At 33.1% G+C, this 26,143-nt stretch overlaps 1 protein-coding gene across 4 annotated transcripts in view; it reads right to left on the bottom strand.

The window, feature by feature from the left end:
• Positions 1–26,143, bottom strand: part of VTI1A (vesicle transport through interaction with t-SNAREs 1A) — a 232,247-nt gene that overhangs the window by 135,970 nt on the left and 70,134 nt on the right. The window lies entirely within an intron of this gene.

Genomic DNA, 26,143 nt, shown 5'->3' with positions numbered 1-26,143 from the left:
GCCAGTCAGCCAGCTACGGATCCATTTGATGGTGATGCTCTCTAACCCACATTTTTCTATCTTATCAAGTAGTAGGTTGTGATCTACTTTGTCAAATACCTTACTGAAGTCCAAGTAAATTATATCCACAGCATTCCTCTGGTTCACTAATTTTGTCACTTGGTCAAAGAATGCAATAAGATTTGTCTGGCATGATCTGTTTTTGACAAACCCGCGTTGGCTTTTAGTAATGACTTTGTTTGCCTGTAGGTGTTCGTTGATTCGTTGTTTGATTATCTTTTCCAGTATCTTCCCAGGTATTGAGGTCAGGCTGATAGGTCTGTAATTTCCTGGGTCCTTTTTTTTCCTTTTTTCACTCATTTGTTTCCTTTTTTCACTCATTCAGATGCACATATCTACTGGAGTGAAGTGTAGAACAATTCACTTGTTCATAAATGGATTGTCTGTCATTTGTAGTTCAATAACTGGTTTGACACAGCAACCAAACAGGACAGACTTCAACAGATAGTTAGGACTGCAGAAAAAACAATTGCAACCAGCCTGCCTTCCATTGAGGACCTGTACATTGCGCGAGTCAGAAGGAGGGCAGAGAAAATATCTACAGATACCTCACAACCTGGACATAAACTATTTCAATTCCTCCCTTCAGGATCCCACTATAGAACACTGCATGCCAAAATAATTAGACATAAATACTGTTTTTCCTCCATGCCATCACTCTGCCAAACACCCAATTCCCACAGGACTGCCTTATGCCTAAGGATATTTAACCCATGTAGTGTGGCTGCATATTGCTATTATCCTTCTCATGTTTCCTATTACCTTTTCCTATTGGTATCTTATAATTCATCACTGTGTTGTTTGTATATTATGCTTTATGATTTATCACTTTGTTGTGATAAATGTACATACAAATTTGTTTGTATGTACATTGAGAACGTATGCACCAAAGACAAATTCCTTATGTGTATTGGCCAATAAAGAATATTCTATCAGTTTTTATGAAATATGAAGCACAGAAAACATTAAAACAGAAGCAAAATTAAAAAGAAGAAGACGCAAAACAGGATGAAAATTTCCTATCAGAGATTTGAACTGAATTAATCTACGTGCAAGTAATACTTTTTTTAAAACTATTTTTATTCATAATACAATTAAAACAACAATGGACAAACATGACATTTCAGAATGAATTTTCCTATCAGTTCCTATCATGGTACAAAAGCTTAATACATCGTTCTTAACCTCTGTATAAGCCTCATCTTCTATACAATACAATTATATGTACAGTTATATATATCTTTTAATTCTACCATTAACTTGAAGTCCGAGCAGTTCTCCTTAATTCATACCAACAGTAAAATTTGCCCCAGATTTCGAAGTATTTGTGTTCTGTCTTGTCTTTCATAATCATTGTAAGCCTGTCCATCTCAGCACATGATAAAATTTTATGCAGGATCTCTTCTTCCGTTGGGGTTCCCTTATTCCTCCAATTTTGAGCAAAAACCAGTCTGGAAGCCGTTAAAATGTGTAGCATTAAATAAAGTACGCCTTTGTCATGCTTTTGCGTAGTTAAACCTAATAGAAAGAGTTCTGGTTTTGGTTCTACCACTTGCTCTAATATTTCTTCCAACCATACTTTAATCCTGTTCCAAAAATCACAAGCTCGCGTGCATTCCCACCACATATGATAGTAAGTTCCACTTGTCAAATTACATTTCCAACATTTAGGGGAGACATTGGTACACATTTTAGCCAATCTTGTGGGTGGGAGATGCCATCTATAAAACATTTTGTAAAGGTTCTCTTTGTAAGAGGTGGCCAAAGTAAGCTTCTTGTTTCTTGCCCATACTTCTTGCCAGATGTGCAGATCAAAATTAAGACCAAAGTCCTTGCTCCAATTCAACATAGTCACTTTTACTTGTTCCTTGTACATTGCCTGATCTAACGAATAGTGGTATAATTTTTTAATCATTTTATCCTCCGACCCCAATATTATTTTATCCAATTCTATTGGTTCTAATTTAATGCCTAACTCTTTTTTGTCTTTCCAATATCTCGTCTGCAGTTGCAGGTATGCCCACCATTCTAATTCTATCCCTTCATCCTGGAGGGTTTTCCTGGATTTCAATCCCCCCCTTTCATCTAAGATATTTTTATGTTATGGTTTTGTCTAATTGGGTAAATTTTGGGTGTACATATATTTCTAACGGAGCGATCCAACTAGGTACTTGGGTATAATTTAGTTGCCAGATTTTTGTCCATACATCAATAAGAGCTTGCCTAATATAGTGTCTTCAAAAATATTTATGTACTTTATATTTATGATCTCATAATATGGCATGCCATCCTATTTGTAGGTCATGGCCCTCCAGACATAATAGGACTTAAAGCACTGGATTTTATTTATTAAAAGTTGCCTTTTGATTTCGTAACAAGAGGATAACTTGTGAATTATAGAAGGAAGCACAAATGTTGAAGGTCCAGACTCTGTATCTGTGTTTCACAAACCTGAACTATTCTTAGAAGCAAGTAGAAAATATATTTGCCCTTATTTCCTTTCTAAATTATATTCCAGTCTGCAAGAATGAAAAATGTCTCTTCAGAAGTTAACCACCATGCTATCCATGAATATAGCCACAAATACTAGTCTTATAATTAGAGTGTTCAATAGCTCCCTCATTTACTGAACGCTATGTTAAGACTTAGGATAAGAACTGGCAGAATCAGAAAGTTGAGGAAAGACACTCATATCTTTCTCCATATTTGGAAATAATTTCAGGTGACAACTTAATATCTGCACTAAAGAACATATCAGCTCAGCAGCTCATTGTGGAAAGCTTTAATAAGACCTTTAAAAAAAAGTAACTTATACGGTAAAAATCAGATAAGATATTCTGGCACTGCTATTTTTTTTCCTCCAATGACTTATTGCTCTTCATTTTCCTTCTGTTAAAGTATCTGTTTTCATTTAGATATCTAGGCAAAATTATAAATATTATCCCCCTCATTTAACTTTTCTTCCATTAACATTTCCACAAATTGCATTTTTCTCATAAAATATTCCTAATACTTGTAAAGGAAATCAACCCTGATAGTTCTTTGGAAGGGTAGATATTTAAGCAGAAGCTCAGATACGTTGACCACCAAATGAGAAGAAAGCACTCATTGGAAAAAGACCCTGACGTTGAGAAATTTTGAAGGCAAAAGGATAAAGCAGAGGATGAGAAGGTTAGATAATATCAGTGATGCAGTGGCGTGGATTGGGGAGTTCTAGGAAACAGTAGAGAACAGAGGGGCCTGGCATGCTGTGGTCCATATGGTCATGAAGACTTCAGCAAGACTTAGCAACTGAACAATTCCTAATACTCATAAAGTCATATCTAACTTCTACATAACTTATATTTCCCAATGATATTGTGAAAAGCAACTTGCATTTATCTTTTAATTTGATTTTTCTTTTATAAATGAGTTAAACAATAATGTTCATCAACACTGTATATTATTTTAAAAACACTGTTACCTCTCTCTCTCTCTCTCTCTCTCTCTCTCTCTCTCTCTCTCTCTCTCTCTCTCTCTCTCCCTCCCTCCCTCCCTCCCTCCCTCCCTCCATGTTCTCCTCCTCTTTTCAGTTATTCCGAGTTACTCAATGGGAGTTTAGGCCTCCACCTAGGTCTTTTTCAGTACACAACTAATTATTTCTATTAAGCTTACTCTATCATAATAGTGATTTCTTTGTACTTGTCTGGTGAGTTAACCAGCTATACAGAACAATAGTACAATCACTAAATTATAATACCTGTCATTGCCTTTTTGTATCACACCTCTCACAGATGCTATTACATGATAGTCTAACTGTAATAATACATCCTGCAATGTTAATCATATTACTTTTTAATACACAATAATGTACTGGTGAATACTGCAAAACATTGTTTAGCTAATACATTGGTATAAAACCCTAAATTGTAGAGTTTGCATTATGAGCAACAGTGTTGAAGGCATCAGAATTGAATACTACCACTTTCCGTTCAGAGAATACATATGCATTGAATAATAATGTGGAAGTAGTAATGTGGAAGTAGTTAAGGAAAAAATATAAAGATATGACAAATGAAACATTTAAACTATTCACACTGAACTGTTCACTTTTCCTGTATTTTTTATTCCTAAAAGGCCGCTTAGTATGAGGAAGGCAAATTAGAGGGCTATAATGAGCATGCCAATAACTATGACATATCTATTATTTTTTCCCTCTTTGGAATACAATCAAATATTATTTATTTGTTTGTTTATTCATTGAATTTCTAAGGCTGCCCATCTCAATCAATGATACAGGGTGGTTACAATTTATAAAATGTAATTACAATTAAAAATTAAAAAAATATTTTAAAACAATAAAAACCAGTAAAACCAGTAAAAAATAAAAACCAGTAAAAAAAACAATTCAAAATATCCAGTCGAAAATACTCAAGAGCAAGATATTTAGCTTGTTAGCAATGGAAAATGGGACCCTTGGCACATTCAGCATCCCAAGCTTGGGAACATAGCCAGGTTTTAAAGCCCTTACGAAAGGCTAACAGGATTGGGGCCATTCTCATCACCAACGGGGGGATGGTCTGTATAGCAGGGGCCATTGCATAAAAAGCTCGTTTTCTGGTCCCCGCCAGCTAACATCCTATGGCTAATATGTTCTAAGCATGCCCATTCTGCTTGGCCTAATTGGACTCTTGTAAAATCCCTCAGATAATCCATTCCCAAGACTTGTAGGACTTTATAGATAACCTCTGGGCCTTGAACTGCACCTGAAGCACATCAGTAACCAATGCAGCTCACTCAGGAGTGGTGTTATGTGTGGTGTATATCGGGCATCATTTTTTACCAGGTACAGGTGTAACAGATGAACAGAATAAAGGGGGTAGAAACAGATATACAATGAAGCACAGAGCACATATCTAACTGTAATGCATTTATTATTCCATTTGAACAAAATTCTTATAAAAGCCCTCACAATGAAGATTAAAAATGGTCACACTGCTTGCAGTCATAGTGTGTATATGTGTATACACGTGTACTAAATTATATGCCACAAGAGATGCAAATTCTGCAATGGCAAATATGCTGACAGCGAAGTTTTGCAAACTGAATAGTACTCAGAATATTTGATAAATTAAGGAATCAGCAAGGAATCTAAGAGTTAACCTAGATGTTTTTAGAAAAAAAGTGCAATTATATTTGAAAACAACAATGGTATTAAGAATGGAAAAGATGAGAGTCAGAAAAGAAAACTCCCTTAAACTTTTCTACTATATGTATTTCCATCAATATTTATTAGTTCTTATTGCTTTCCCAATGAAAGACACCCACACATACAAACATAATGAACAACTAACTAAATAAATAGGGACCGGGATTGCTGTTGCTAAGTGATGCAGACATAAAGAGTGACAGCATGGGACTAATCACTTAGTGATGGAAATCATGGCAGTCCCAGTTGCCAAAATAATCCCAGGGTATGTGGGCCATTAAACGAAGTGCTGGGAGTCTGGAGTCTCAGTTAAGGAGCAATGGGGGAATGTAGAGGTGTCACAGGGAAATGGGATTATGATCTTGTTGTAGGCAAGCATTAGGAGTGCAGGTTGGGTGGCAGAGGCCGCAGAAGGTAGGTGTGTTGCTGGCAAGTGTGCACTATGAAGCCAACAGGGAAGGAAGCAAATAGAGACCACACGATATCCATTCACTGCAACCAGGTATCTGAGCACATGGACTGCAATTAGCAATCCAGCCACAAGGATGTTACAATGGTCAGAACTTTGAGCGTGCCACAACTGGTGGCTTGTTTATTTTTTATTATTTCAAGCAATTCTTCTGTCAAGTATATTTTTCTTTTGTGACTTTTAAAGATTTCCATATTAAATCAAGTACATACAATTTAAGTGAAAGCATATTTATGGAGTATATTTCTACACTGTATATTATAAATAAATATAATTCTAATACAAAAGAATTAATAATGATTAAAGATCTTGCCTATCACATTTGAAAGATTCTACTACATTGCCATGACATTTTAAGTTATGTTATGGAAATATTCATAAGATTATTTTGCTATGAATCAGTTGTATTATCATGGTTAAATGTGATGCTGTTTTATAATTTCCTCTGAAAATGCAGAACTATTACTTCATATCAATAATATGAAATGCATGAAGCCATGAAATGTATTTCTGAAATTTGCATACATACATACATACATACATACACACATATCTGTATATACACCATTAATAATCTGTGAAGGACAATCTGGTCACCCATACGTAAAATGTGAATATTCCAGAAAACTGATGTCTGATTTATAAATAATAACTATTGACATATTAAAGATTTATAGTACATGTAATCTACTCTATGGCCCCATCATCAAATAAAGTAGTAGCTATTCATTTTAAAAGTTGTCTTTTAATGTCTTCTCTTCATTAAATGGCACAACTGAATGATCCATTATTTTATATGCTTTATAACCTATTCATGACAGTGAGAATTAGCCAGCTTTTATCAAAAAGATACCAAAACAGAAAATCACTAAAAACCACTTAGAGATTCTGATATCAGATATAGTTATGCAAATACTGTACTAATGTGTACCATACATTAAACTGTTAAAAATAGTTTTTCCTGAACTAACAGAACATTTCTAGCTTCCATTAAATGATAGCAATAGTATTTATTTTGACTTTCAACAAATCCTTCCCATAGATAGAAGAGGTTAATTGGCTGTTAACTGCACATTGCATTCAAATTTACTTTAAACGCATTTACAATATTTTTAATAACAAAGTTTAAATTCTGTTTACAATTCTACTTTTAACTGCATGTTTTAGATTACTATTTTTATACAGCTCTAACTCAAATCTATAAATATTTGTGTGCATGTGTATATATGTGTGTGTATTTGTGTGTGTGTGTGTGTGTGTGTATACATACACACATACACACACACACACACAGAGAGAGAGAGAGAGAGAGAGAGAGAGATGTATATGTATATATTTCAGGTATACAAATGAATATTTTATGCAAAACTATAAACATTTAAAAATAACCCTATTATATTAAACTAAAAAGTAATAAAACCTTAACAGGGTCAAACATATAATGCACACACTAAAGTAATTAAGTACTTAAAACATTTAATATTTCTTCCGAATTCTAAACACAAACACAAAAACATTTTTAACTTCATCTCTTTCACAGTGTTACAGATGAACATTTTATGTGACCAGTGGCTCAATGGCGCAGCCTATGTGTAGAAAAGTAGAATATACACATATGTATTATTTCTGAGAGAATGGTCATCTCGCTGTAGCTCACCTACAGAGAGCAAAGACACTGCAGCTTTATAAAAGTTAAAATGCTATAAATTTATTTTGCAGAGTAGTTCATCTTTATTTTGTGGGGCTTTTATTTAAAACTATGATTAGTTTTATTTATTTATTATTTATATCTATTTAGCAGCACTTAACAACAGAAGCTCTTATCATGCATTTTGTGGATAATTTGCTTTTTTAAAAAATGTCTATTTTTTGATGAACTGTTAGTCATATCTTTTCAATGAATAATATTTGTTTCCAAGACAAAAGCTAGGAATTTATCAAATATACAAAACAATATAAAACCAATTTTGTTATTATTGAAAATTACATGATTATTGTACAGAATATAATATATACCTGCAAGTAACTTCTAGTAATAACAAATTAAAATGATTTCTATGGTAACTTTTTTAGGAATAAATATAATAAATGTTGCTTTTTTAAAAATTAAAGCAAATTTCCCTATATATAGCCTTATGAGATATGTTAGAAGTAACAGAAACATATACAAAATAATAATTACAACTTCTTTAAAAACTGAATACAAGAAACAGAGTACATTATTGTCCAAAGACTTCTTTCTTTGTTATGCAGAACGACTTTCTAATCCAGATACCAAAAAAGAATAGCAGTCACATTTCTTTTTTCCCTATTTTATTGCAGAAGTGACCCCAAAAATTTATTCAAGTTGAGTAAACATAAAAGATAGTTGAAACAGTATACTATAACAACATAATAACAATGAAATTAAAATATATTTGGGCATTAAAAATCCAGATATATTTTAAAATCTTGTTTCTTTTTTAATTTTTTTATCAGAAAACACTGAGTAAGATGTTGCAGGCATATAATGCGAGCTGTATCAGGCCCACTTGTTTAAAAACAATTCCTGTATACTAAAACAACAAAATACAATATTTTGATTTCTGGTCTTACAAGAACATTACGTACAGTTCCATAAATGGTATTGCTATCATCAAAAAAATTGTTCAGGGAAATTTTGCTAGTTTTTTTACTTCTGCTTTACATTAGCAATTTTTCTGTTCATTTTAAACAACTTTTATGATCTACAAAATTTTGATATTATAAATTACATTTGAAAATATAACTGATGCAGTATTACATAGCTTAGATTAATTTGTTTAGAATATTATTTGTTTGATCTGTTTAATCCCAGTTCAAATAGATAATTTTGTTTTTACATGCATATATTTGGATAGTAGTAGCTATCCATATAATATAAATTAAATAATTTCTGCAATCATTTCTTTAGCCATTCACTGCTTCTAACATTTCTCTGCCTATACTTTTCCAGAATATGATTAATTTATTATCATTCTTGTACAAACACATGCCTTTTCGAGAATTTGTTAAGCCAAAAGCAAGATAATCAGTACTTTCTACATACTGAAATTGTGATAGAAAGGAAAAAAGTTTAAAAAATTAGAAAGTGATTGTGTGTATAACCTAAACATAATTAATGATCACAGCTTCATAGGAAACCCTCTGAACCTTTTATGATTGCTGAAATCATTTACATTCACTGCATAAAATAAATACAAGCTATTTTGTAGAAGTGTAGGTGTACGGTCTATAGATAAAACAACCAAATATTTTAGAATTAAATCGGAAAGTATTTAGAAAAATACTTTCAGCATTCCATCCAAGAGTTCACATAGGGGAAAGTTTAATTTCTTTTTCCAAAACATCAGCAACTAAACTCAATCTGTCATTTGGTTAAAATGTTTTTCAGCATTATTCGGGTTAGCATTCTAAACTGAAGGTGGTCTGCATGTTGAACTTAGCACTATGTGGGTTATAGTCTTTGTTTGCAGTTTTAACTGGGGATTGCACCTTAGCTACCGTAGTTCAAGCGTAAAAATACTTTGTCTGCAGCACTATATACTGTTGCCAGAGACCCTCTAAATCCTTGAACCAACTGTGTCCTCTGGTGTCACAGAAGATAATGCCAATTTATTGCAATCTGTGGCTTTTTTAACCGATTAAAATTAAGCTGTAAATATGTGACAATGGAATTAGCACATTTAGAGAGTCTCTTTTCCACATCCCATTTTGCGCCAGTGTGGTTGATCCTATAACACTACGCGGGTGCAATTTTAATGATTTTGCAAGGTTTTGATGTTCATAAGAAAAAAAAAAGACGGTGTTTGTGGAGAAGCTAGATATGGAAGCTGAGAAGCTGTGATTGGAGACCTGGTGACATCATCTCTGTTTTCTGATAGAATCGGTATCATTTTCTTCCCAATGATAAGACAATTTACTGACAGAGTCTGATTAGAGACAATTTTATTAGAAAATTTACTTCTGTCAAAGAGCAAGGAGTGATAAAATTTCAGCCTTAGGGAATAACTAGCAAAAACAATCTTCCAGTCCCTATTATTCTCTCAAAATAATTTATCAAAACTGATAAGCAAACAGTATTTTATTGAAAACATGATTTATATGATAAAAGGTATAAATCAGAAATGATACTTCAAATGGTTATGCTATGGAAAGTGCTGTTCTGTAGTTTATAAAATTACAAAATAAATTGCTAGGATTCTTTAACATGAAAATGTTATGACAAAAGAAAAACCAAGGGAAAAGTAATTTGTTTCTAATATGCAACAACACTTGGCATTTGCTTACAGAATTAACACCACGAAAACTGCAAAAAGAGACAGGAAAAACGTGTTTTAATGGTCAAAAATACTAAGAAAAAGCATATATTTACTAATTTATGTATATTAAATAATAGCCCATTTTTGTTTTTATGATTTGGTAGTTCACAATGTGCACAAATAATCTGGCACCCAGTAGCGTATCACACATATCTTTCCAAAATAATAGAACAAACTATCCATAGACATTATCCATGTCTAGAATCTGTATCACTTAAAAAAGTTTGAATATGCATAGAATCTCAAAAATAAATATAAAATAACAACAAATTTGATTCTTTCCAAAAATACTATCTTAATTATTTTCTTCACATTAAAATCTGTATGTAGGTGACAGTATATCACACATTCAAAAAATCTTTCTTTGAATACTTACCCTGAGACAAAATGTATTTTTTCAGAATACACTTTTATGTGATTTTGTTGTCTGGATACCAAAAGAGGCATAATAAGAAATGCCAACATGTCAATATAGTTAAAATAATTCAAACAGCTGAAAGGCATTGGAGGCATGCCACTTCTTTATTACACTTCTACTGGCAATTATTGAAGAGCAATAGTAGAAAAAAAAGGTATAACCTAAATACTAATGTATAAAAAACAGCATATTATAGTACATGTAAAGAGAAAATATATCAATTTTATAGTAATATGAAATAAACATTTTTAAAGAAATAATAGTTAACATTTTTACCCTGAATATATGTATTCCAAATACAAAAAAGTATTTCATAAACTGTTGCATGCATTCAACAGATTTTTACTTGGTTTCATCATAACTGCTGTAAGTTGTTTCGTTGCATAACAAGTACTACAAACTGTTCTTTTAAAATTGCCCATTTTTGTATGAAAACATGACTAAAGAGAATGAGATTGATATTGCAGCCACATTGTTAATGAACAACTTTAATAATATTTTTTCTTCAGAAAAGTTTAATACAAAGCATATATTCTTGTATATGTAAATTGTTACACCCATAAACATACATCGTCTTTCACATATGTTTACACGTGCAGAAGGCAGTCAGGACTGCTGATGAAGCAAAAGTAGATTTTGCTCTCTAATAATTGTTTATCTGTTCATAACATTTAAAACTTCTGATTCTGATACCCAGTTTGTAAAATGGACATGTCTGAATGGTTTAATCAAAAACAGATAAACCGGATAAACAAAATCTGGTAAACATACAATATATCACATCAATGTAGTTCAGTGGCATGTCAGTTCATTGGATGGTGACATAAGCAAGCTAACAAAAAGCTAAATTTATATTATTTGAAACTGATGTATGAAAGACAACTGTTGAGACTCAAATATTAATGCAAAGAATAAAACCCAAATCTTTTGTTGTCTCCCTTTCTCTATTTTTTTAAATAAGGGATCATGAAAGATCCTGGAAACTAGGGTTGTGCACAGCCCACAAACCACAAGTAACCTCTCTTTAAATGAGATATCTTGGATTACAGATTATATATTCTTTTCAAACCTCCACCAAATAATCACTAGGGGTGAGAGAGCAACAGGTCAAGAGATATCACTATGAAAAAAAACTACCTGTAAATGTCAAGCCTTCATGCATTATTACTGGATATAATTGAATAATGTTTAAAAAGAATAATATCTACATTGTTGATTGATTAGAGGATGTCAGTTATGAGAGTACATAAGCGCCCATAGTCACAGCAAGACTCAAAGTCCCAGTAGGCTTCAAAGAAACACTTATTTCCCCTTCTAGAACTCTGCTTTCTAGCAAAGCTGCAATCACAATGTTCTTGTTTAATGGCATCATAAAAAATCAAAACACTTTAAAACAAATTGATGTACTCTTTAATATAGTCATCACATCATCACAGGACCCTTGCACCCTGCATGATAACAACCATAGGGATGCAAACCACATCTCTATCTTTGTTGCCTGCACCAATGCTAAAAAAGAGGAGGAGGAGGAAACTCTCAATTGGAATATTGGCATCTTTGATTGACAAGATATAATCAGCTTATCTCCACACTAATAAAGTTGATAGCCTGTGGAGCTAATATATGCTCAGTACAGAATGAATTTTCAGTAGTCAAAGTCTCAAGAGCTAAAACTGACTTTGCTTTGCCAAACTAATTTATATCAATTTCTAATAGATTACTTCAATTACATCAATTGGAAAAGATAGAAACTTGCAGTGACTTTACTCATTCCTGAAGACATCATTGAAATTTTAGAGAAGACTTCTGTTATGTTCTATTTATTAATAAAAGACGGTGACAGTGGATTCTGTATAAAATCCCCTTCTATTTGTTTCCCTTTTCCCCAACCTTCTAATAAACTACTTTGGAATTAGGAATACAGATTTTTAACCAATGATAAAGAAGCAGTATAAGTTTAAAAGATGACAACTTGGAGGATATTTTAAGTTGTCATCAATCAGGATATCTACAGCACAATTAAAAAAACAGATTAAAATGTAAGAGAAAAGTTTGACCCTTCTAATCTTGGTTCAAACGTAATATTATTGTATTATTTCAATGTTAGAACCTGATCTGCCCATAATACTGTTCCAGTGTAACACGAAGCAAAAGTTTAGCAGCATAATTCATACACAAATGTATATACATACTGAGGAAGAGAGATCTAGATATTACATTAATACAAATTAATTATGAATCAAGTCATATAAAGGGCCAGCTTACCAGAATTTCAGACCACAGTTCCAGCCTCTACACTTCATGAGGCTCAACAGGATTCAGTTTCAAGTATACTATTTCCAAAATATCAATTTAATTTATTCACAATGTTGGCTGGGAACCGATAATTTGTCTGCTATAGCCAGATTTTATATCAACTAGCCACCATTGCTGTTGATAGGTAACTTGTGCTGAGGTGATAACGTATTTAAAGCACGTCCAGCTGCTTTAATGGCTCATCTAGAATATCCAATACATAAAAGAAACCTCCAATGACTTATAGAAACATTAGAAAAGGCTTTTATATATGCTGATTGCAATCACAGAAGCCATTTGTGAATATTAGATATGCTGGTGAGATCATCAGTAATGCAGCAACTTCAGCCTGTAGAAGTCACAAATTATGCCTTTTAGTGAAACAGCTTCAAAGAAGTTATGTTGCTCAAAGCAAGACTGAAACAATGCACCCCTTATAAGCTTCACACAGTTCATATAAAGAAAGGCCAATTCTGTATATTTATGCTTATATAAGTTTATTCAATTCTACTCTCTATTAATTAGTTTTTATAATCACCACCAAAAAACTTTTATACATATGTATTTTATTTTTTATAAACCATTGTTTCTAGACATTTAGATATTTTAATAATGTTACTTAGTTATCTTTTTAGTAAAAGTATGATAGAAATTTCAGAAAATTAAAAAAAATGTGAACCATTCTTATATGAAGAAAAAGTGCAAATAAAAATCATGTTTAAGACAAAGTTTCTCATGCAAAGCTACTGGAAAAGTATAACCAATACAAATATATTCTTTTTGGTTGCTATATACAGAAAGCGAGAAAATGTGATTATTTTTTTTAAAAAGATCTAAAATATAAAATTATGAATGAGAGAAAATGTCTAAATTGTAGGTTAATTTGATTACACAGATTGATTATTCCATTCTTCTGCACATAAAGCATAACAATTATTTTAGATATTTGTCCATTATAGCAAATAAAAGGCATAAAACAAATCTTATTTATAGTTAAAAGTAAATAAATATTCTGAAGTGGTCCACTGAATTTTACTAGTAAATTCTATTGTTGATTTAGGTACTAATTAAGTAATAGCACTGTGTGGAAAAGAGAGTTCTAGCATATTTACCAAAATGCATCATAAAATGAGAAAAAATAGGAGGTCTTAATTTAGTACATAGCTGCTATACAAATTGTAATCTGCAGAATAGTATATTTTTAACTTGAGCGTGACATGAGCTTGCAACAATTTTTAAATATACAGCTTTTTATATATTTAAATTGTTAATAAATTATGTAAATTAAATTATGATAGGGAATGTGATGTAGTAATAAGGATGCTGGACAGAAGACCCAGGTCATAGTATTTCTTTAGGCATGAAAGCCAATTTCAGGCCAGTCAGTCTTTCCTAGCCCTAGACTGGGAAGTCAAAAAAGTCCATCTATCAACATGGCTTCTGGTCCATAACCTTCAGCAAACAGGTCTTCTTTCCACAGTGGATTGATTTGGGCTGATAATAAGCAAATAGTAAATAAATTGTGTTACTAATAAACTGTGTCATATTCAGAGCCAACAAACATCCCATCTCCTATGATGATAAAAGAATTCATATCATTCTTTAAATAAAATTATCCAGTGATGTTCTCAATGACTGCTGAACAATTGCAGAACAGACTTTTTATGGGCAACTTCATTTTTGGAATTTTTGGTTTCTCTTTTTCCCATGTATTAATAGTTTATGATTCTTTCTTTGAAACAGGGTCATTTCTAGTATAAGAAATAGAAAAGAAATAACTGTTTATTAGCACATCTGTTTTTCCATTTCTCATAAGAAGATCTTTTAATTAGTATTTAAGTATTCAACTATTTTTTTATTTTGTTTCACCCCATAAAATTGCCCACAAATTTTAAAGCCACCCCACTGTCATCAAAGTAATTAAAAAAGAAAATGCATTAATATGTAGTTGTTTAACCTGCTTGATCTACAAATAAGAGTACCAAATTTATTTCATGCAAAATCCCAGATTCAGATTTCCTAGATAGAACAAAGAAAAATCACGAAAGGTTGCAAACCATTAGTTCTCAACAATTAAAATGAAGTGATTAAAACAGACCAGTGCTTTTGCCTCAACAGATAACTTCCGATGTTCAGGCTTCCTTTCTTAAGAATTTACTTTGGGACCAAGACTAGCAAAGATTGAGAACTGGAAACAGATCAAATGAAAAAGGTGATTCCTACATTTCCCTATGATAGAACTACGAAATATTTCTGAAGTTATTGAAATTAGATGCTACTTTTGATCCTCAGTCTTTTCTCCAGAATTCTTTTGTGAATTCTTTATTTAGCTATATCACAATTCTTTGTACAGATAATATAGAATTGCCCAGATTATGATAAACATTTCTTCTGGAAAACAAATTCTATTTATCTTAAGTATTGATTCTGTCTTCCAAAATCTTGAGTTGGTTACTAGAATAAAATAAAAGCACAACATTTTTAACGACTTATTTTTTTTCACTCAGAAGGTGACTTCACATGAAAATTTTAATACAAAATCCAGTCAACTGCTATCACTCAGTATAATCTTCACTGCTCAGCTGTACATCTGAAGATAATGTTGCAATAAACTTAATTTACACTGTTTAGTTTTCCAATGCAGAAACAGAAAGTATAAATTGCACATTATAAGCTATAACCTGAAAGGCTCTATCCATTTAGTTAAGTAAACTGTGCATAAAGCTTTTTATTATCCATACTTGTGATAAAATTAATTCACTAGGTATTTCTCACTTCAAAAAGAAGAAGCCCAACAAAAACCCACTACTAATTAAATTCCACTGCAGTTTCAAATCTTTGAAACATAATATCTATTCAAAGTTTTGTTGACAACTCAAAGACCAAAACATGTCATCCCTATGGCAATATTCATTTATAGTAAAGAATAAATAGTCATCTTATACCATTCCCTATACAGGTAGTTTTTGACATATGACCATGACTGAGACCAGAATTTCCATTGTTAAGCAAAATGGATGTTAAGCGAATCAATCATGCCTGATTTTATGATCATTTTTGCCATGGTTCTTAAGCAAATCATCACAATTCTTCAAGGAATTACATGCAGGTTAAGTGAATCTGACTTCCCCCACTGACTTTAATTGTCAGAAGCTAGTTGGAAAGACTGCATTGGTGATCACATGGCCCTGGAGACATCATAAATACATGCCGGTTTTTGACCAAATTTTGATTATGTAATTGTTGGGATGCTGTAACAGCTATAAGTGTGAATAATGGTTGTAAAACACTTTTTCTAGTTATAACTGAATGTTTGCTAAACGCCCAGTTGTAAGTCAAGGACTTCCTTTATTAGCTGACTAGCTACCTAATTAGAGTTTAGAAAGAGATTTCATATAATAACTTAAATATCTTCATATAATAACTTATTCTTTTTCTTAGTAACAGTAAAATAGGGTATCAGGGCATATTCTAATCAATTTTCTGTTTTGTGCACCAACCATTAAGTCTTGATTTGTTTCTTCCTGCTTCATCTGCCCATACAAACTTTTCTCTCTTGAGTGTACTAATAACTGGAGAGCTTGTCATCACACAATGTCACTTTAAAAGGGGCTCATCATTGATCTAATTTCATGGAAGTGATGTATGAGAAGACTGTAAGAAGGCCTCAAACTACAATTCAAGCATTTGTAGGAGGTAATGGAAATTTCTCCTAGAGCTTTTGCATCATCCTTAAAAATTTCATAAATGCTGAAACTCTCAGATAAACAGCATTTAGTACTAAAAAACAAAAACGCAACAGAAAAGAGCTATCTGGTGCCCTTTTCTCTCTTAATTTAGGCTGAATTACAGTAAAGCATTTTATGCAGGTAACCTTGAATATGATTGACTCGTATACAGAGTATGGCAGATAGATTTCTGATCGTTTTTAAGGTGAGATCACCTGGGAATTGCTTGCTGAGGTTAGATTGGGAAGTTGAAAAGGTATTATAGGAGAAAGTAATGGATAAATATTTCCAAATGTTATATTGCTATCAAGAAACTACATTAATGCAATCACCAAGATTTTGGCTTGATTTGAAGGGATCTTTACTTCTTTATTTTACAATAATTATTACATAATTGTTTTATTGATTGGTTGGTTGATTTTAATTTTTGTTTCTTTAATGGTATGTGGGAATAATCTTGCAGATGAGGGGAAGAAATGCTGCCTAGAGAATGCTCTGGTAAGAAAGGTCATAGCCCACAGTTGCATAATGGCTGGAGAAAAAGGTTCAGAAGATATTCCCATCTTCTCCCAAAATTCTCAGGCTGTAAAGGAGAGGATGGAAAATTACTTTCAGACTTGAAAGACTGATGTCAGCCTTCCCAGGTAAACTAACAGTAAACATGACCAGATGAGCTAATTCTACTTTATTGTAAAGTTACTTTAACAGAATCTTATAAGTCTGAAAGTACAAAACTCTGACCATCAGCTTTAAATCTTTGTGCTGTTCTTTTTAAAAAAACTATATTGAATTCAACTCTTAGAATTATTATTAGCAAAACTCCATAGCATATTATGCTTAATATTATTTTCAGAATGTGGAAAACATATTTTTCACCTATTATTTCATAGCCCACAAAATAATTCTTCTTTAACTTTTCTTAAACTGAATGCAAATGTTCTGATGTTCTGTCATCTAGGTGGTAATGCAGAAGTTTTAAAATAGATATAAACAGGAAGATAGTGAAAAACAAAATTTGTAACATTTCTTTGCAATTATACTTTACAAATTAACACTTACACATTGACTTTTCTTTGAAGCAATATCAGTATATATTGATCTGAAAAGTTAATACTGACTGAGGTCAATATTAGATCTCAAGGTTCAACAATTCTGTATAATGGATTATATTTCTTATCCATATATAAACATGACATGTTAAAAAAGCACTTTAAATACTTAAAAATATTGAAGGTTCATATGGTAGAAAAAATTCACAAGAGTCAAAATAATAGATTAGATTCATTCCTTAATAGTTTTTTAAGAGCCTAAAATGGTTAAGAATTCAATTTGACAGATTTTCTATAAAAGAAAGTTAGAAAGTACAACACAACATGTAAGCAATGTTGTTCTTTAATAAGCTTGCGTGTCAAATCAATATGTATCACTTAAAGGTTTGCTTCCCATGTGAATACACATATCTGGAAACTGTGAAACTATTACCATAAAATACACCCACTATTATCAGTACACAATGGTCAATTATACTTTGGCCTTACTAGTCTCAAGAAAAAACAATATATACAAATCTGCTGTCAGAAGTGACAAAATTCCAACTCAAGGAGAAAAGCGCTTTTGTTCCAGTTAGATTTTAATATTTGATAACATGGCTAATCATTGAGAAACTAGAGAAAATACCTATGTTAAATATCCAAAAACAAGATACGATTACCAGTCACTTTGATTCTTTCAATCTATGCTATGCCTACTTCTTATCTTAGAGTTAAAAGTAGTCTCCTATACTATATAGCTTTAAAAGTTTAGTAAATATAGCAAAGCAACATGACCAATATAATTTGGGTTATATTGATGTTGTTAATACTTTCAACAAATCAGAATGTTAAAAGTATTAACAACATCCCACACATATCTTGTCACTGCATTACAGAATCCTGAATATTCTTGCAGTTACATTTCCAAAAACATAAATATCAAATGAATTGAAACCCTTTCAGAAGAGGAATGCACATGGAAGGAATCCCGTTAAAGCACAGATCAGTATTTAAAGTGATCAGTTTGGTCAATGCTTGTTTTTTTCAACATGGTAAAGAAATCTGTTAAAATATGATCCCAAATATTAGTTCAGGTTTTTGTATTTCCCTGTCTATTCATATAGTCTATTGGTGTCAGTTGCATAAATACATACATACATACATAAATACCAGATGCAATGAGATGGCCCAGGTGTGTTTCCATGCGTGCATGCATGCTTGTGTGCATGCTCAAATAAATATTGTATACTTTCAATTTTAAAAGAATGTCCTAATGAGAAGCCAGATTGACAATATATTTTGAAGATAACACCCTTACCTAACACAATTTCTGGCACTATCTGAATAAATACATAAGTGAATGAATTAAAGTGAAAGACTTGAATATGGAGCATTCACAAATGGCCATCTATCTTAACATCATTATTACCAAATGGATATTATTTTTCTGTTGCAAAGAAAAACTAATTTGTATTGAAAAGCAAAAGATAAGCATGAGCTGCATTCATACTTGAATTATAGTCAATAATATAATGCTTTAAATAATTTCTCAAAATATGTTCCATTGAAACATGACTTAATGTCATATGACTTCAATATAAAATTTAACTCATTACTAGCTCATACTACAAAGTGTTTATTTGTTTTTTCAACATACCAAAAGGAAAAAAGAACAAATAACAGTTTACTTCAAAATGTATACCTTTGTTTTGAAAGAAATCTAAGAAATGGAATCTAAAATGTGAAATTATGCCTCTATGAATCTAAAGGGAATGAGCAGAAAAATATTATTTTAGCATTTAAACAAATACCAGAAGTAACCTAATCTCAAAAAGCCTGTATTTACATACATACATACATACATACATACCGTATATGCCGGCGTATAAGACGACTTCCGGAAGCGCTAAACTCGGCGCCAAAGACGGGGGTCATCTTATATTGCAAGTCGTCTTATACGCTGGAAATACTGGTAGTTTCCGACGTATAAGACAACGTTCTAGGAATGCGGCTCGGCGATAAAGATGGGGGTCGTCTTATACGCCGGGTCGCCTAATACGCCGGCATATATGGTATTTCTTTTTGCTGACAAAGAGTTAAAGACTATACTAGTCTCCCACTTAAATCTTTAACTCTTTGTCAGCAAAAAGAAATCTGAATTTGTAATGTATCGCAGTTGCGACTTGAGCCTGCTTAAAGCCCCTAGTTGGGGGGCTGCAAGGCAAAAGAGATTATAAAAAAGTAGAACTGTAGCATAGCAGTCAAAATGCCAAGGTGTAATCAGTCAGACCGGTCTGTCTGAAAACTTTCTGTATATACTCCCTTGACTCAGCTGACAAAGAGGGGAGGAGAGCCTGTGGCCTGGTAGTTAATACAACTGCCTAGCATGTAGACTACCCAGGTTCGAATCCCATAAAGTGTGTGGCTAGCTGGTGAGGACTAATGAGTCCGAAATAGCTATACTAATCTCCCACTTAAATCTTTAACTCTTTGTCAGCAAAAAGAAATCTGAATTTGGGGGGCTGCAAGACAAAAGAGATTATAAAAAAGTAGAACTGCAGTATAGCAGTCAAAATGCCAAGGTGTAATCAATCAGATTGGTCTGTCTGAAAACTTTCTGTATGTATGTATGTGTGTATGTGTTTGTGTGTGTGTGTGTATTCACACACACATGCAGTTCATTAAAAATTAACCAACAGATAAGAACCCAAACTGTGTTACAGCATCAATGTCATTCTGAAAAGACATTGAAATATATTTGTTGCATATTCCTGAGCATAGAGCCAATGTTGTCAGTGTATTTCACTGGCTTTCAAATTATATTAGCTTCAGAATAGCTTGAGCCTGCAAGAATTACTGAATGAAATTTATATAATTATATGTCTTTTGAGAAGAAAAAGAACAAGACTGCTTCTACAACAGTCTTACTGACATCGAATAGTAAAAAATAAAACTTCAGGTCCTGTACAACCACTTATGTTTCTTACTGAAAAATTTTACTTATTTATATTTAGGCAAAATGTAATGAGACCATAATTATCTGAATACCTTTAACAGAATACCTTTAACATAAAGCAATTCAGCTAGCAGGAACTTGGGAGTTGGCTTTTTCTGAAGAATTTTCGATGGCCTTTAAGGTCCATTTTGGTGGCCAAGCTTTTACCTATTATCTCAGGCCACTGATATGTACTGTATAGTTTCAGTACTTTAAGACTAATTGGTTTCTTAATTAGTTATGATGTTTCATAAATAATGGCAGTTGAAACAGCAAAATAAATATATTTTACACAAACATTATATTGAAAATCTTCACTATTGTATTAGAAAAAATAGGGATTCTGTCCCTCCCCATCCTTCCATGTCTGAACTTCAGTACAACAAAAATCATTTGCTCTGGATATTTTCAACTGTCATTCATTTTTACAGGTATTTTAAAAAGACCAGCTCTAGAATTTGTCACTGACATAGTAAGCAAAGAGCCATCTCTGTGTCCAGTTCTGGGCCTCCAAATGCCTGAATCTTCTGGATGTGCTGCTGATGGTTGGTTGTGATAATTTCCTTGGCTGCTATACATATATTTTATTTGTGATTGGAATTATTTTAAATTTATTTTAATACCATTCACCACTCAGAATCATTTTTTTGGGTAGGAAAACCCTACAAATTGAATGAATGAATGAATGAATGAATGAATGAATGAATATCAAAATATTATTTGTGTGAAATTTCTGCAGATCCCTATTTGGATTTTATTATTTTATATTCAATAAAACATGAGTTATCTCAAACCAGAAGGAATATTCTGTTAGCAACAATTAGCATGGTAATTTCATTTACCAATGAAATTAAATTTATTGGTATATTTCATTGGTAAATGAAATTACCATGCTAATTGTTGCTAACAGAATATTTGGAGATAAATCAATAGGTTCTGTTTCTAGAAATGTATGAAAACTGAAGAATTTATAGAGAATTTTATTGTTGATATTCCTATTTCCTATGAAAGCTAATAGTCTCTATGTGAACAGATAAAGTGAACAGTGATCAACAACAGCACCACTACCACTATCACCATCACCATTCTAAAGCAACTTATGTGGCAATATAGTTTACTTTGTGGTAGGGAAAATGAGGAAACACTCTTTTTGTTACTGTTAAATAATAATACTGCATAGTTTTTTTTATAGCTCACAAAATTTCTAAAATTTCTGAAATCAGATCCTCATTTCCAATCTGCAGAATGGAAACCTGTGATAATTTTACAAGGTACTTCAAGATTAAAATCACTAATATGAATGCTAAACTTGACCCAATTTTTTTATAATGGTCCTGTAGATATATCCATAGCAACCAACTAATATGGTTATATGAAATGAATTTAGTTGTTTTGCTTGAGAATGTGAACTTAATAAACCATGTGTATTCATGATCTATATTCACGTTAACTTGTGATAACAAGTTGAATGAAACTAGCTGGATAGATATACAGGGATGAAGATTAGAGCTAAATCTCTTGAAAGAAAAAGTTGTTTTGCTCTTTTTACCAAAAGAATAAAACAATTATTTTGTAAAATGTCATATTGTTACAAAGGTAGCAGCAGTACTTGATTTGCCGGGAATTTTGCATAAAATGGACTGATTTCATTTCAGTGTTGGTCATCTAAATAAATTATTTATTCTTGGAGAAAGATGAAGATAAAATTATTCTGATGTTTGACTGGGTGTTATTATGGAAGCAGGAGATCTAGTTCTATTGTTCCAATCTTTACTTAGATTAGTTTCAAACAAAGCAAATTCATTATACTTATGCTGTAAATTGCCACCTTACTTTGTATGTTTCTTTGACATGTCTGTGGGATTTGGAATGAGATGTCAACAACGTAGTGATTTTAATCTGTATTTATCTATATGAGCAAATACTCAACAATGAAATAGATAAAGGCCAATAAACTGAAATTGAATCCTGGCTAGATGAAATGTTTTATTATAGTATTATATTATTTTAACATATTTTCATTGTTATATTCTTGAATATGGTTCTCTGCCATTAAGGTCTTTATGTGCTGATTTTTTTTAATTTAGGTATTTTCTATAGAACATTATTGATTCATTGCACTGGAAGCCATTCAGTCAAAAGTCATTAGAATTTTATTTCAAGTTACTTACTCTATCCCAAATCCACCTTCAGCTGGAACTACAGTTGCCCTCATAGCTGCTCATCATGAAATTTTTGCTGAGATAGCTTCTTGGTAAATTACTGGCTCAGCTCACTTTCACTGGTAAGTTTATTTCATCTTGGGAAAAAAACCATTGTTGAAGACCTTTTTTTGACTTCTCTGCCCCGTTTTTAATATTGCTTGCCTTGACAGAGCTATGCCAAATGTTAAACATAGAACTTGGTCTGGATATACAGTATGAGACAGCTAAAATTCCCTCCTACTATTTCAAGAACCTCTTTCAGAGTCCTTTTGAAACTCCTCAGTACCTTTATAGTATTACTTCAACACACACAAAAGAGCATTCAGTAGAAAGCCCTACTCTTGATGCTGATGCAGGGAACATTTAATAACTTCCCCTATGCAGAGTGATACTGTATTTGTACAGAGGCAACTACTGAATTAGAAGAGCACATTGTACTTTACTGTGTGCATTACAGTGCATTATATTTATATTTACAGCATGCATTTGCTGTACAAGTTGGTATGTATCCTTCCTGAGGACTCTAAATTCTCAGAAAGTGGGAATATAAGAGCAGAAGATAATGTATCAGTGTACATTAGTGTATGAGGCAAAGCATGGCTAGGTAAAACAAGGACAGATGTAGTAAATGATGTTTGTTTGTTTATCTCATTTCCTTCTTTCCTGTAATAATCTATGGTAATATTCTTGAGAAGCAGGAGGAGGAAGAAGAATTGCAGATTAAGCAAAAGTTAGATAAGAGGCAGTTTAATTGACAGAAGAAATGGGGGGCATGGCAAACCTCTCAGAAGGGACCCTCCCTAATTTCTTGAACAGTAAGGTGAGAGGGGAGAGATCTACTTTCAGATTTGTGAGACCTTACAATAAAGATAGTGTTAGAACCCAGGGTCAGTGCTTCTTGTACAGACTACTTAAAGGGTTGACATCAATCATGCAGTCCCTCCCTATTACCTCCCTCCTCCCTTCCTTTCTCTTTTCCTGATTTTTTATGTTATTTATCCAGGAATAGACACGTGATAGAGTGTATGCATAGAACACATATGCATAAAGATGTACAATGTAATAAATAAGAATGTTTATTAATAATCATATTTCTGTTAGTGTGAGTTTTTTCTTTTAATTACAATTAAGTAGAATTAAAGCACGTTTAGTGCTCTTGCAGAGTTAATAAAATACATTCCACTAAATTCTGAAACGCATAATCTAAGAAGACTAACAATAACTATATTTCACATCTGATGTTATATCCAATAAAGAGTTGAATATATGCATTATGTAAATGTAATGATCGGTTATAATATTTTAGCATTCCAATATTAATTAAAGAGATGAAATATCTGAATGATCTTGACTAACCTGAATGCAAAGATACAAGTAAGAAAGAGAATATACAAGTCTGCCCTTAGGCTCTGTGAGAGTGGACTCACCTTTAAGCAACAATAGAACATTATTAAAACAAGCCACTTTCTTCAAAATCCTGATTTAAAAGAGCTAGTCATTGAGGAACATCTGAAATAGTAATTCAATATGTCTAAAGAAAAGATATATATAGCATACACTTTTACATTACATCTAGGTTGCTTTGTAGAAAGACACTAGAGCTATTTTGTTAGTCACCCACACCCACAAAAATATGAAAATAAAACCCAACCATATGTTACTGTCAAATAGGCATTGCCTTAACAGCAAAAGTGAATTCAAGCTGGGTTACTCAGGATAGAGAACAAGTCTTATCTTAAAGCTTTCATTAGAATCTGACGTCTTCTGTCCTATTGTTATTAAGAAGGTAATTTCCAGTAGTCTAACAGAACTAAGGGATTGCCTTAACACAAGACCACAGTTCATATTTGCTAAGATCTTGCCTAAAAACAAGTTCATCTCCTGAAAGTTTTTCAGTAAAATAAAACTTGGTTTTCTTTTTACCTTGATGTTCACAGGACAAACTCTAGACCAGCGGTTCTCAACCTATGGGTCGCGACCCCATTTGGGGTCGATCGACCATTTTACGGGGGTCGCCAAACAATGCGATCCGCCATTCCCCCCCTCAGGAGGCGCCACCACGCATGCGCGCCATGCATGGGGGCGCGCCGCGCATGCGCACCGCGCATGGGGGCGCTGGCACACATGCACGGTGCGCATGGGGGGCGACACGCATGCACGGCCCGCATGGGCGCCGGCACGCATGCGCGGCCCGCATGGGGCGCTGGCACGCATGCGCGGCGACGCCCCCTGAGGGAGGATGGCAGATCGCATTGTTTGGCGACCCCCGTAAAATGGTCGATTCACCCCAAATGGGGTCGCGACCCATAGGTTGAGAACCGCTGGTCTAGAGTTTGTCCTATGAACAAAATAATTCCAGGCAGGAATCTCACAAAGCCTTCTTAATGACATTTATTGCAGTAAACTAAAGTTCAGCAACTAAACTATTTTCTACTAAAAGTAATTTATCTCTTAAGAAGGGGATGTGATAGTGCAGTGGCTTAATAATGCTGGAACTGCTGGCCAGAAATGGTCTGTACTTCAGTGGTTCGAGTCTGGCTCCAAAAGATGAAGTGAGCTCCCATTCTTCATTCCCTGGCTCCTGCCCACCCAGAAGTTTGAAAGCATGCAATATTGCAAGTAGATCAATGGGTACCATCGGGGAAAAAACCTAGTTCGTGCGTGTGAGAGAACAGAAACCAGTACTGGACCTGGCTGACATGAGGCAACAAGACACCAGGTGAGGTGAGACTGGCAGAGGAGCCCGGAAGCAACCTGACGCCACTGGTTAGATGGTGTAAAGCTAGTTCGCACCCTGCAGTACAGCAAGGATAGGTACCCATGCACTGAACAAATTAGCAATCTAGGCTGTTAGAACTGCCTTGTGTCTAGCATTTGTAAATTTTTGTGATATTGTATGTCATACACCAAATAAATAAATAAAAATCTCAAGTCAGTGGGCAGGGGCTTTTGTAATTTATTTCTAAGTGTTTTACTATGAATTGGCAAGTAGGTGGTACTTTTTTTGGTAATACTGAATTTGCAAATGTATACTTACAAAACCATCTTCTGAATTCTGATCGGCTCAAAGAACGAACTTACATTTAGAGTAACTAAACAGACATGTAAAGAAGAATCCCTTCCAAAATTTCCATTAAAATAAGAACTCAGTACTTGCATGGGACAGAAAGCAGTGTTTGAACTTAACTGTGTATCTGCTCATTGTAATTATTATAGTGCTTCAAAGTAATTCCCACTTCATTGGATAAAATTTTAAAATCAATTTGTTCCAATTCTGTTTTTATTAGCAAACCCCCCCCACCAAAAGTATACTCTCACCAAAATAAACTATAACTACCATTGGTTATTAAAATTGATGCAGAAAAGGCTCATACCAAACACAAAAATAATCCATATATAGGTAAGAAGCAATGTT

This window comes from Crotalus tigris, unplaced genomic scaffold (assembly GCF_016545835.1).
Source record: "Crotalus tigris isolate CLP2741 ecotype Arizona unplaced genomic scaffold, ASM1654583v1 scf7180000018468.2839379, whole genome shotgun sequence".
Classification (NCBI taxonomy): Eukaryota; Metazoa; Chordata; class Lepidosauria; order Squamata; family Viperidae; genus Crotalus; species Crotalus tigris.
This window is presented reverse-complemented; position numbering and strand designations above follow the sequence as displayed.